Raw genomic sequence first — 13357 nt, 5'->3', positions numbered from 1 at the left:
GATGACCATGAGGCAGGTGCCCAGGCCACCACACCTGCCAAAAGGGCCAGGGACGATGGCGCCAGGCCATTGACATCCAGGGGCAGTCGGATGGTCCGAGTGGCACGCAAGGGACACACCAGTGCACCACCATCTTCACAGCCACCAGCACAGGACCAACAAACACCTGCCGCCATACCCCAGGAGTCAACTGTCACACAGGACGTGGCCACACCTCTAGATTCGTAGCATGAGGGAATGCAGTCAGCTGCCACGAGTTCTGTGGGGGAGGTAGCTGCATCTGCACCCCATAGTGGCGATGAGGAAGAGGGGCATGATGAGGAGCACACACACGAGGGAGGCACCCTGTCTGAGGATGCCATGCAAACCCCAAGCACCCAGGTCACCTCACACGTCACCCCACAGGGCACGCCTCAGCCTGAGTCTGGAGGCGAGGACACACATGCAGAGTGGTCTGCATCTGAGAACTACCTCGTATTGGCCACCGCAGCAAATGTACCATCCACCTCCACTGTGATCCGGGACATTGAGGGGCACAGGACACGGATAGAGGGCCAGCAACAGGCGATGCATGAACTTGTAAAACAATACATTGCAGATGGGGAGGCAAGTAGGCGTGAGATGCGTGCCAACACCGTGGCCATCATCAAAGCCGTAAACAGGAACAGCAAGCAGGTCCATGATGGTTTCACAGCAGTGGCCCAGATCCTGGCCAGAATAGCGGACAACATTGAGCAGCGGCGTCCAGCGGCAACCCAAGCCGCAACCATCCACCTCATCATCTGCCACACCTGCCAGCTCTACGCAGACCAGCCCTGTGCGCAGGTCCCTGCGCAGCATGCAGCGCACTGGAATGCAACCCCCTTCTCCGAAGAGGGACCAGAAGTAGCAGGGGCACCCTGCATGTGTTGACTGGAATTGCATCATGAGACATTTAGCACACTTCATCTGTTGGGGTGTTGGGGGAGTGATTGTGTGGGGGTGTTGTGGGGCAGGGGAGAGGGGGTGTGTGGGTGTGTTGGGGGAGGGTGTGTGTGTGAGGTGGAGGGTCTATGCACATTATAAATATCACCTGTTTGATACACCCGTTGTGTACAAAAAACACATGACTGGACATTGCTTATTGGGTGTGTGTGAATTTATTGCTTTACAGTGCACAGTGTCCATCTACCCCCCACACGCAGTGCCCAGAGTCCCACATCCATGGCACCCTCTGCATCCATGTGCTTTAAAAAAATGGGTCTATCACAGACTGGCACACCGCACGTCCCTCATGTGCATCGCCACCTGGCTGATGTGCAATCCCTTGTACATTATCATCTTCATCCTCACCCGGTGGTTGCTGGTCAATGTCAGGCGGCAGAGGTACGTTCCGTCGGATGCACATGTTGTGCAGCATGGCACATACCATGATGATCTTGCCCACCTTCTGAGGCCCGTACAGGAGTGCCCCACCTGGCCTGCTGAGGCAGCGAAACCGTGCCTTCAACAGGCCGAAGGTGTGCTCGATCACGACACAGGTACATGTATGAGCCCAATTGTAGTCCTCATCGTGCTTGTTCCGTGGATTTCTGACAGGGGTGAGGAGCCACGGCTTCAGGGGATAGTCTGCATTACCTGCATGGGAGCACAATAAGGTATGCGTGAGGGTAATTCTTCAATTCCATCTGTGCTCAGCCTGTACATTGTTCATGTTCATATGCAGGCTATTTCTGATGTCAGCCATTGACTACACATAAGCTCAACTATCTGGCCTGTTCACAGCTTGCCAAAACATGGTGGTGGGCATGTGTGGCATACAGGACTGAGGGGACTTGACATCAGACTCACCACTCACCCAGATAGAGTGAGAGGGACCCTGATGTACTCACATGTGAGGGTTGTGTGGCAGGTGATATGACCAAATTCATGTAGGCCGGTGTTTGATGATATAGGCTGATGTACACCATGTCACATGTTGTTTGGAGTATCATGCTTGAAGTTATTTCATGACACCATGCACATGTCCCTACACATCTGCACGCATGTAATCATGTCACAATGTGTTTGGTGTTATGGTACACAAGTGTAGGGATGCGTTCTTTTGATGATGCAGGTTGTCCACTTTCATGCTGGTACTTATGTGCAGTGGATGTTTACCACTCAAATTGCACTCATATAGGTGATGTTGACTACTTGATGGGTTGGATTTCCAGCAGTCTTGTCACAAGTAGATTATTGCATTGGCATTCATCTACACATATCACCATGGGGGTATGCGTTGTTCCTGTGGTGGAGGGCCAGTGACAGTGGATTCCCAGAGCGGGATTTAATTGTACGCACTCATGCATGCATGATCTAAGAGGTGCTTTGATGCGGTCTTGTATATTAAGCTTTGTGACTGCATGTTGGTGCACTGTGGTGCTGTGGGTACGGTCTGATGATGTGCAGGGGACATGATGAGGGTAGTGCGTGGTTTGAGTGTGTGACATTTTGACATTGGTATGCGGCCAGAGTATGTCGGCATGCATTGTCAGTGTCATGTTCAGGTTGGGATGATTAGAGGCGCAGTGCTTTCCAGCATGGACAGTGTCCAGTCACCACCACATTCACGTCCATGGGCCATAGGACGGACAGGTAGCATATGCATGTCCCCCCCCCAAACACACCCAGGTAGCATATGCATGTCTCACCCCGACCCAAACACTACCATGGGCCTGTGAGCAGACTTACCCAGCAACCAGGCACGTCGTGCAGCATGTCGTTTCATGTAGCGGGGTAGCCTGGAGTTCCGCAGCACCATTGCGTTGTGCGTTGATCCAGGGATTCGGGTACAGCAACGTGTGATCATCTTGCTGGCGTCACATACCATCTGCACATTGATGGAGTGGTATAGCTTGCGATTACGGTACACCACCTCCATGGCATGCGGGACCACCAACTCGACATGGGTGCAGTCGAGGGCACCGATGCAATATGGCATGCCTGTCAGTGCATGTAATCCTATTTTAGTGTCACTCACCTCCTGGCCAATCCATGGTAGGGATATGTAGTTCCAGCACTTGGTTCAGCATGTGTGAGAAACATGCCATGAAGCTGCCCCACTGTGTGCTGGTAGGTGCCTGTGGCCAGCAAGTGGAGCACAGACACTAACTTCAGTAGAGGGGGATGGCGGTACAGATATCAGTCAGGATGACTATGTCTTCATGTATTAGATCCACAATGGCAGTGATGGTGTCCCTGTCCAGGCGGTACAGGGTGTGGATCTGCGCAGGAGTCAAGTTGAATGGAGTGGCTCTTATGCGAGGGATTGGTGGCTGCCTGTGTGGTACCACTGCTTGCACTGGTGGTACTTGCTGGGCCAGTCTCACTCTCCTTCTCCTCCTGCGTCTCCTCTGTAGTACCTAATGTAGTGCCCGCTCATGGAGCAGCAGTGCAGGCATGTGCTCCAGCTGCAAAACCGCAAGAGCAAGTGGGATCATTCTGGTCTAGGAAGGGGTGTGGTGTGTGGGTGTGCTCCTTTTGTGCTGGCCCAGACTCCATTGCCTCCACCTCTGCTGATTGTGTGCACCTGTGGCAGTTGGGAACATTGCATATTGCTATTAATGGGTGACCCGCGATGCCGGGGCTACCGGCGTGGTAGTAACCCTTATTACCGCCATCTGGATGCTGGTAAGTGCATGTCCGTGTGACTCATAATGTCCTCCTGTTTGCGGCATGCCAGTATTGCCGCCACGAAGGGCGCGTGGCCACGCACATGCCGGTGTGGAGGTGCACGGTATCAGCGCCTCCATGGGGTTGCCTGTAATACCGGTATGTAGACTCGTAATGGGCCGGTACGGTAAACGATGCTGGTATTACCATTCCGGACTCATTTTTGCCATACCGCAAGACTTGTAATGAGGCCCATTATCTTGTACTGCATTTATTACTGGCAAAGCTCTAGTTCACTTTTTCCTCAGTTTACACCAGGTGCATCAGTCAGGCCCAGTTTGGTGCAAAGCTCTTCGGAAGTCCTTGCTTGCCTCCCAGTCTCTTTGTTTGCTTCTTCCTCTGGGTGTCGGTGATCTGTGTATCTTCATTTTTGTGGCGGTTGTGCCCGTATTGAGAATTGTATCCGAGAGCTAGATTCTCAGTTCTCCTGCAAGGATTTCTCAATCAATGCAAGGTAGGCGGGAGCGCCATTAATCTCGAGTGCTTGCTAAATATTGATCCGTCTACATTATTTGCCATCAAAACGCCGTTGAATTGTCAGCGCCTTCAGCGTCAGCTGCTTACAGTATTTTTCAGCATGATGAGTAATCTATTTCCCAAGTGTTAGCATCAGTTTATCGTGCCCTCATGGGGCAAATCTTCATGTTTGGCTCCAGATGACATTCTCCGGAGCATCGACTTCTATCGCAGCTCCGCGCAGCACTGATCGTCAGCCCAGGGTTCTTTCGCCTTCCTCTTTGCTTCTGCCTACATCCCCCCTCTCCCCTGCTGATCTGTTCTCTCTCGGCACTGTGCACCCGGCCTACCCTCTGTTTTCCAGGCCCAGATTCCTGCTCACCCTGCCACCCACCCACACTGCCTCAGGGCCACCCCTTGCACTGGGGTCCGTATCTGTACTCATACTGTTCCCCCTCTTTTTATCTTCCTGCACTTATCAGACATACTCTGTCTGCTGCCTTAAAACCAACACGTGCACCTTGCTGGCTGCACTACCACTGTTAGTTGCCTTTATTATTTATTCATTATTTATCTGTTTCTCCTTTGCTCTGCACTTTCCACTCCCTGCCCCTCTCCATGCACTTTCCCCTTTCCCTCTCCCATGCACTTGCACGTTCTGAATGTCACTGGGCCTAGTAAAATCGTTGTTTTTGTTCTCCCCTGTTCCCCTCCCTTGCCTTGTCGCGCTCTGAAACACTTGTGTACGAGCGCGTTATAAATAAAATATCAATATCAATATCTCAGTGCTGGATGATCTACGGAAACACGCAGAGGTGTGCTCCAAAGTTAGGTGGGTAGGCTGCTTGGTAGTGTGGTGGTGGGCCCCTTTTGAAAGTGTACCTACACAGATTAAATAGGTAATAGCAAAAGGGGTGCAGAGTGATTGGGGGTCGACCAAGGGTTTCACTAGTACTACTAAGTGAGTATGAAACCAGAAGCATATATTTAAACCATACATGGACAAACATGGTGCTTTCAACAAGAGTGCTCAGCCTACAAAATGCAACGGGTGTCTCTGGATAGAGTGAAAGCTACTCTCCTCAAATTAATCCACGAAATGAACTAGCAACCCAAACAACAAAATCATTGATGTCATTGCCAGTCCAAAAAAGGCCGGGGCACTCGTTTTAAAAAAGTGCAAAAAAGTGCTTTATTTCCAAACCACGTCAGCTAAATTCAGCTGAAACAGCCAATAATTAAAAGGCTAAGCGGGTTTCAAGCTGCACGTGATCCATCCACTACAGGGCTTCTTCAGACTGATTGAATAAACAAACAACTCAGTACCATGATTTTAAAAACCGGAAATTGAGTCTCTGCATTAAGTCACATGAATGATCAGTCTAATGACTAAACCAATGCTACACAACTCATTTCAATGTAAATGAAAGCACCATATTGGAATGGTGTTAAAAGCAATACTTTTGCCTAACTCACTATAAATAATATTATGTCAGTACTCCAAATTCATGAAAACAAACTTGATGCAAGAGAAACAATTTCACACACTATTTCCTCACAAAATGATGTGGGTAAAGTGCAAGTGCTATTACAGTTAATCAGCACAATCACATTAAGAGGAAATTCGTGACATAATTCATGAGCAATAAAGTGCGAACACAATTGAGAGCAACAACAGCAATTTTCAAAGAAAATCACAATAATTCAGTGCCGCTTACGGCCCCAGTAGGCACATCAACAACAACAAATTCAGCACCAGCGGGCAACGAGATAAAGAAATAGCGCCACCTCATGCTGGCCTTTCTTACCTTCAAGACAAATCCCCTCCCCATAAAAACACAATAAAACAAATTAGAAAAACACATCATACAGATTATCTACATCAGAGTCTAACCGTTAAATATCAGCTTTAAGAAAAAATGCAGGATCTCATCTCACTGTGGATTGTTCAATTCAAAAATATATATAGTACCTCATCACTGCTGTGGACATTAGGTTTTAATGTTCCCATTTTGATTATTAATCTGGATTTCAGACGTCTCAACTGTTTTTCCCGATGTTCTTTGCATTTGTGATCTTTAACATGCGCCAAGGCACCACATTTCATTAAAGAGACGTCTCCATTATGCTTTTCCTGAAAATGTACAGCCAATGGATAATTAATATCCACATTCGTAATGGCCCTATAGTGTTGAAATATTCTCAACGTCAGCGGTCCTATAGTTGATCCAATTTATCTTGACATTCGCTGAAATAAACCACAAATTTGGGGACACAAGTTTTATCACCTGGCCGATCTTCCAAACATCCTCTTGACCATAATAAACTGTGTCACCAACTTTCGCAAAATTGCACATTATATATTTCTTACAAGGATGAAATCCAGTTGGTTGTTTATTATTACATAACCAAGTTCTCTGTGGCTGTTCCGACTCCCTAGGCATGCCAGGAGCAACCGTATCTTCATGAGATGGTGCTTTAGAATATGTAATCTGTGGAGTATTGGTTAACACTTGCTTGAAATCACTATGAAATTAAATGAAATGATATTTTATTTATATCACGCTCATACACAAGTGTTTCAGTTGTATTATAGGCCAATACTTTGTAAAGATTTTTGTAATATTGGCAGATTGAACATTATGTTGCTTGATGAATCTAATAGTAGAAGACACCACAACCTTCGGTTTTGTTCTCAATAAACCAATCGTATTCTTGACTTTAGATTTCTGATAAGCTTTGCCAATTACTTTACGAGAATAAAAAACGATTTCCAAACCATCTAGCTGTAGATTCGAAATCTTCATCTGTAGAGCAATTTCTTTTTGCTCATAATAGTTCTCCATAAGGAATACTATTGATTAAAGGAACTGAATGATAACTTCGAGCATGGAAAAGGGTATTGGAAACAGTTTATTTTCTATGCAAATAAGTGGTTAGACTATTACCAACTACTTTGAACAACACATCATGACAAATCTATTCATCTGGACTAGCAGTGATGGTGAATTTGAGATTACATACATTAGTATTCAGACAATCCACATACTCATGTAAAAGCAACATAGGTCCATCCCAAATGATCAACAAATCTATATAATGGAACCAATGTACCACATAATTAACAAATCTGTTCTTCCAACCAAGCTATTGTTGTTTCCCACCAACCCATAAAAAGGTTTGGTGTAGGTGGGGGTCATACATGAACCCGTAGCGGTTCCCAGTAGCTGCTTAAAATACTAATTTTCCCCAAAAAATATTATGGGTGATGCAAAAATTAAACATCAGTAGAAGCATAGCATGCTGCTTATTAACAACTAATGTATCATGTGTCAAGATAGTATTTACTTGCACAAACAACAAACTCATGCAAACTACTTGCATACAAAGACACTGCATCAAAGGACACTAAGGTATAGGAAGGTTCACAATTGATGTTATTCAATTTCAATAATAGTTCTGAAGTGTCTCTAATAGAAGAACTAAGGCCCTTCACAAAATGTTGAAAAAAATTGTCTAAAACGTTCTAAGCATTTTCTAAGAAAAGACCCAATCGAAGAGACAGTAGGCCTGTCGGGTGATCATAAAGAATCTTTATGGATCTTTTGTAATAAAATATAGAATGGGAGTTGCAGGATGATCATTTCTCAAAAATATTAAATCCTCCCAATCTAGCATTCCTAAACCAACCATCCAAAAGTAGATCAAAAGCTACTTTGGTCCCGAGCAAATTTCCTCCATTAACCAATTCATAGCAGTTATTATTATGTAATTGATTAAAGATTTCTTCCAAATAGAGAAATGTATCCCAAATAACTACACCACCACCTTTATCCGCTTGATGAATAACAATGTCAGATTGTAGGTTCCTTATAGTCTGATTCGGTTCCAGATCAAGATTATATTTCTGAATAGATATTCTCTTCTCAAGTTTCTTGAGATCTTTGAGAACAAATTTCTCAAATGCATCAATTTTCTCATTCACAATATTGGGGCAAAAAGTAGATTTGATTCTTAGATAGCCATCTGTACTCATATTAGTGGAGATTCCATATCTGGCCAATATAGTGTCTACATCCAAATCTGCATTGACATCGCCCTCGTTCTGCAAATTATCCAGACAAGTAAGCGCTGTCAGATCTTTAACAGGCAAAGGATTAATCTCCCTTGTATCAGACGCAGATGGAATAGGATCATATGGTCATATGGTATTTGGCCAATTTGAATTTTCTTATGAAATTGAAAAGGTCTATTCTTGACTCTGTAAAATCAAAAGGACAAACTGGAGAAAAAGAGAGGCCTGGCTCAAACACTGGATTCTTGGTTGGGTTAAGGACCCTTTTAGATACGTTTAAAATGTTCACCATTAATTCTTCATTTGTTGTCATCTCACCCTGGATCTCTGACCCCTCCCAAAGCGAGTCATGCAGCTCTGAAATGATCCCTCTGATTGATCGGTCGCCTCTTCATGTGACTTTCTTGTGATTCCTCCCCTTCCTTTTCATGGGGCCTGCCTCTTCCCCTTCTTTCTGCTCTTGTGTCCATGTGTAATAGCTTGTAATCCTCTAGGAAGTTTAAATGAACAGATCTAAATTCCCCATCAGTTGATTCTACTTCAGAGCTGGAAGGATCCTCCATTTGCACAGCAGGTATTGTCCCTGCAGTGGGCTCATCAAGAAGACTTTCTTTAACGGGGTCACCAAAACGTTTGGCAAAGGTATACATTCTGCCTTGTTCGTAATACATTTTGGGCCTGATTCACACAGGCCTTTTTTAATGGCGCAATCCTATTGGAAAATGCTCTGTGAATCATACCCTTTGTCTCTATGAAACATTTGCTGTTTACGTAAATGTATTTCCCCCTCAAATCTTTCTAGATGTTCTTCAAATCCTGTCACCCTCCTTTTACACTCATCACTGTCACTAGAAGTAAAACGCTGCTCCTCCATCGACTCTATATCCTTGATTAACTTGGCACAATCAGACTTGGCAAATTTGATTAACGTTGCCATCATATTAAATGAACAGGTGTTTGTGTGTTCTGACCATTCATCAAGCAAGAGAGGTCTACATCTTCATAGGTAGGTATAGTCAAAACTCTAAACTCGAAGTATAAACACTCATTCCATACCACAGCAAATCATCCCTAACACTCCCCTCAACTATGGTACTGATGTAACTTAACAAATATATTAGGTGAGTCTTAATGTTGTATTTGTAGTGGTATGGACTGAGTTTTTATACTTCGAGTTTCATGGTTGAATTTGAAGTGGTACAGCGTGATTGTTTGTAGCTTAACTTTGTCATTGCTACTGATTGTATATGTTACTTTTTGGTAGAGTAACAACTGGTTTTAAAATGTATTTTTCTAATTTATTTCAGTGTGTTTTTATGGAGTTTTGCATACAGCGAATAACTATAAGTGTACATTGTATAATTATATCTGTATGAGTGTCTGGTGGATGAGTGTATCAGTATATGTTATGTGAGTGTGCAGCATAAGAGTGTGTGGTATGGGGTATAAGAGCATGTGACATAAGAGTGTACGAGTGTGTGGCATACAAGTGTGTGCCGTAATAAGCATGTGGCATATGTGCACATGCCATAAGAACGTTTTCCATATGAGTGTGTGGTAATTAAGGTGGTACCGTTTTTATGCACTCCCAATTTTGACACTTGTATATTCAGGTACAGAGAGAGAAGGTGATATGCCCAGGGTCACACAAAGTTAGTGTTTTGGTTGGAAATCCAACTTTCCAAGTTCCATATTATACATCTGTGCCTACAACAATCAGACACAAATATGAACAGTCCAAATGTGTCAATGTAATGTCAAGCAAACTAACCAAGACTCTCCCCAAATATTTATAATGCTTTGGGAATAAATGCCTAGCATAACTTTCATTGTTTAAATTGAGAATTGAAGACCCATCCTCCATCGGACCTTCCCACTCACCAAACCTTGTAGTCTGTCATTTGCTTGAAATGTCACGTACGAAACATACATCTGCAGCATGTGCATGTTCTTATAGTAGATGTACTTCCATTCTGCACATGCCTTGTACACTGCCTATACATATTAAAACTCACACTAGAGTGAGGTCTGACTTAAATGTGAGTTATTATACATATAGGGTGCATATGTGAGTTTTACATTTTGTACAAGTACACACTGTACATCTCCTATACATATGAAAATCCACATCAAAGTCAATCCTGACTTTCATATGTATAGTAGTGCATAGGTGCAAAATGTACATCCGCCACACATATGTGCAGAGTACGTATAGAGGATGCACATTAATTATGCCCATGCATGAAATATAGATACATCTTAAAACTTAAATACCTCAAAATTAGCCAACTCAACATCCCTTTAAAACAACAGATCCTGATAATATAGTTGCATGCAAAAAATCTAAAAAAACGAATTGGTACATTTTTATATATTGGGGTCGTAAAAAAATATATTTCCTTATGGGAGAACCCCATAATAAAATGTGTTCAAAACTCAAAACAACATTTAAAAAAGAAATACGAAGCCATCTATGAACAATTCTGAAGTTCTCCATATAAGGGAAGATGACTCTAACATTACAGTGGTACTTATTAACTCCATGGGGCACACAATCACAGGTACAATGTCCCCAGTGTTGAAAACCTTTTATTCCATAAATAGGTGAATTCCTCAGAGCAGCCCCAGACCTTTTTTGGCCTTCCAGCCTCCCACTCCTTCCTTTAAATCAATCGATTCACAGCCGGGGCCTGCCTTCCAGTGCCTATATACATTATAAAGTTAATGAGTACTGATCTCACTCAACAGGGTTAATGAACACATTGAAGATAACACTCTCAATACAACACACCTTCATCCCTTACTCACACTCAACTCTCGCTGCACCTCCCACTTTTCTCAAAACAGCCACTTTGTCCTTGCACCATTTTTCACCATTGGTCAGCCTCACAGCTGCTCTCAAATTCTCTTCCACCCTCGGTGGCCTTGAATACTTAATCAACCCTTTTCCACTCTCCTTCCAAGCCCCACGTTCACATGGTTCCTTTCGACATCACCCTCTCTCTTATGCAATTGTGATGATCATACCTGTCCTTGGCCCTTAATTGACAATTCAGGACTCTCTCTTTTACCACATCCTCCAAAACAGCGTGTCTCCCACTCCAGTATCTACTCACCCACATCGCAAATTAGGCGGCCTCCTCCTCAAAACCTAAAACGGAGACACCCCAGTGGTCATGTGTGGTGCCAACCTATAATGGAATACCCACTCCATCACTGCACCCAATCACCTCCTGTCGCGATGGCAATTTTTATGACATCCATTAATGTCCTGTTAAATTTTTCCACTACTGTATTTCCCTTAGGATTATGTAAACTAGTTGCTGCATGTTGCACTCCATTCTCCTTCAATAAATCTTCAATTCTTTGGCTACAAATTGCAGACAGTTGTGCAACACAATTTTCCTCAGAAAATCTTCTCTCCGAAACACTGATTCCAACAATTGTAAAGCCCTGTGCACACTGATGTCCTTGACAACAGACACCTCAGGCACTTTGACAACATGTCCATGGCCACAATCACATAACTTCCTTGACCGCCTCTCACAGCAATTGGGCCCAAAAGGAAGTCAACTGCCGCTACATCCCACAATGATCTAGTGCAAGGTTGTCCAACATACGGCCCGCGGCCACAATGCGGCCCTCCAAGCCATTTGATGTGGCCCGCGGGGGTCTAGAGAGTCTGTGGACCCGATTAATTTATTTATTTCTGTAATGTTGGTCGAGTACTGTACCCGACCAACATTGCAGAAATAAATAAATAAACCGGGCCGTGGCAGAGGATCAGGAAGTGGGGAGGACTGTTACTGCCTCTGGTGACCACTGCAATTTTTGTCGGGTCCGTGAACCCGATTAATGTATTTATTTCTGCAATGTTTGTCATCGGGTCCACGGACCCGACAGACATTGCCCAAATAAATAAATAAATCAGGCCCTGGCAGAGGATCAGGAAGTGGGGAGGACTGTTACTGCCTCTGGTGTCCCCTGCAAGAGGGCACCAGAGGCAGTTACAGGCCTCAGCAATGGCCTGGTTTATTTGCGCAATGTTTGTCGGGTCCACAGACCCGATTCATTTATTTATTTCTGCAATGTTGGTCGGATACCCCGACCACCATTGCAGAAATAAATAAATGAATCAGGTCCACGGACCCGATAGACATTGCCCACATAAATAAATAAACCGGGCCGTGGCAGAGGAGCAGGACGTGGGGAGGACTGTTACTGCCTCTGGTGACCCCTACAAGGGGGCACCAGAGGCAGTTACAGGGCTCAGCCACGGCAAGGGGGCACCAGAGCAGTTACAGGCCTCAGCCACGGCCCATTTATTTATTTATTTGTGCAATGTTTGTCGGGTCTGTGGACCTGATAAATTTATGTAGTTATGGAATGTTTGTCAGGTATGGTACCGACCAACATTGCAGAAATAAATAAATGAATCGGGTCCACGGACCAGACAGACATTGCCCAAATAAATAAATAAACCAGGCCGTGACAGAGGAGCAGGATGTGGGGAGGACTGTTACTGCCTCTGGTGACTCCCAAAAGGGGGGACCAGAGGCAGTTACAGGCCTCAGTCACGACCCGTTTTCTTTATTTTGGCAATGTTTGTTGGGCCCGTGTCTTATGCCTGACTCCCACATGTCGGCTGCGAGGAGCCATCGTGAACCACACACTATGCCCGGTTTGCCACTCCGCGTTACATGGTTAGAGGAAGGAGATGGCATGTTGTGGTTTGGCCAACTGGAAGTCTGACCGCAGGTAAAGATCCCAAGAGGGAACATTGCGAACACGGTTTGCTGCAAACTTACCCATGCCCTTTCCTGGCCACGTGGAGGCTGGGCATGGGGACCCTGGCCCTAAATGTTGTCGGGTAAGCAGAGGCTGGCTGTACCTCTTACGGGGCATGTGGCCGTAGGCCAGCCAAGTGGACTTTTGCATTAGCGGGTGCTGGCCACATCTTCTAGAGTTGGGAAATGTGGAGCATTACACTACAGGCCCAGTGTGCCACGAAGGGCAGGCTTCGGCAATTCTGTTCAGCCCAGATCCCTGTGGGGAGGCCCAACCGATTAATTTATTTCTGCAATGTTGGTTGGATACAGGAACCCAACCAACAATGCAGAAATAAATACATTG

General features: G+C 44.9%; 1 protein-coding gene across 1 annotated transcript in view; it reads right to left on the bottom strand.

Moving 5' to 3' along the window:
- NRN1L (neuritin 1 like) overlaps positions 1-13357 on the bottom strand; it is a 455945-nt gene that overhangs the window by 203247 nt on the left and 239341 nt on the right. The gene's annotated exons all lie outside the window — the stretch shown is intronic.

The sequence above is a fragment of the Ambystoma mexicanum genome, chromosome 1p, assembly GCF_040938575.1.
Source record: "Ambystoma mexicanum isolate Mex_15411 chromosome 1p, UKY_AmexF1_1, whole genome shotgun sequence".
Classification (NCBI taxonomy): domain Eukaryota; kingdom Metazoa; phylum Chordata; class Amphibia; order Caudata; family Ambystomatidae; genus Ambystoma; species Ambystoma mexicanum.
Note: the sequence above shows the minus strand (reverse complement) of the source record. Positions and strands in the feature narration are given on the sequence as shown.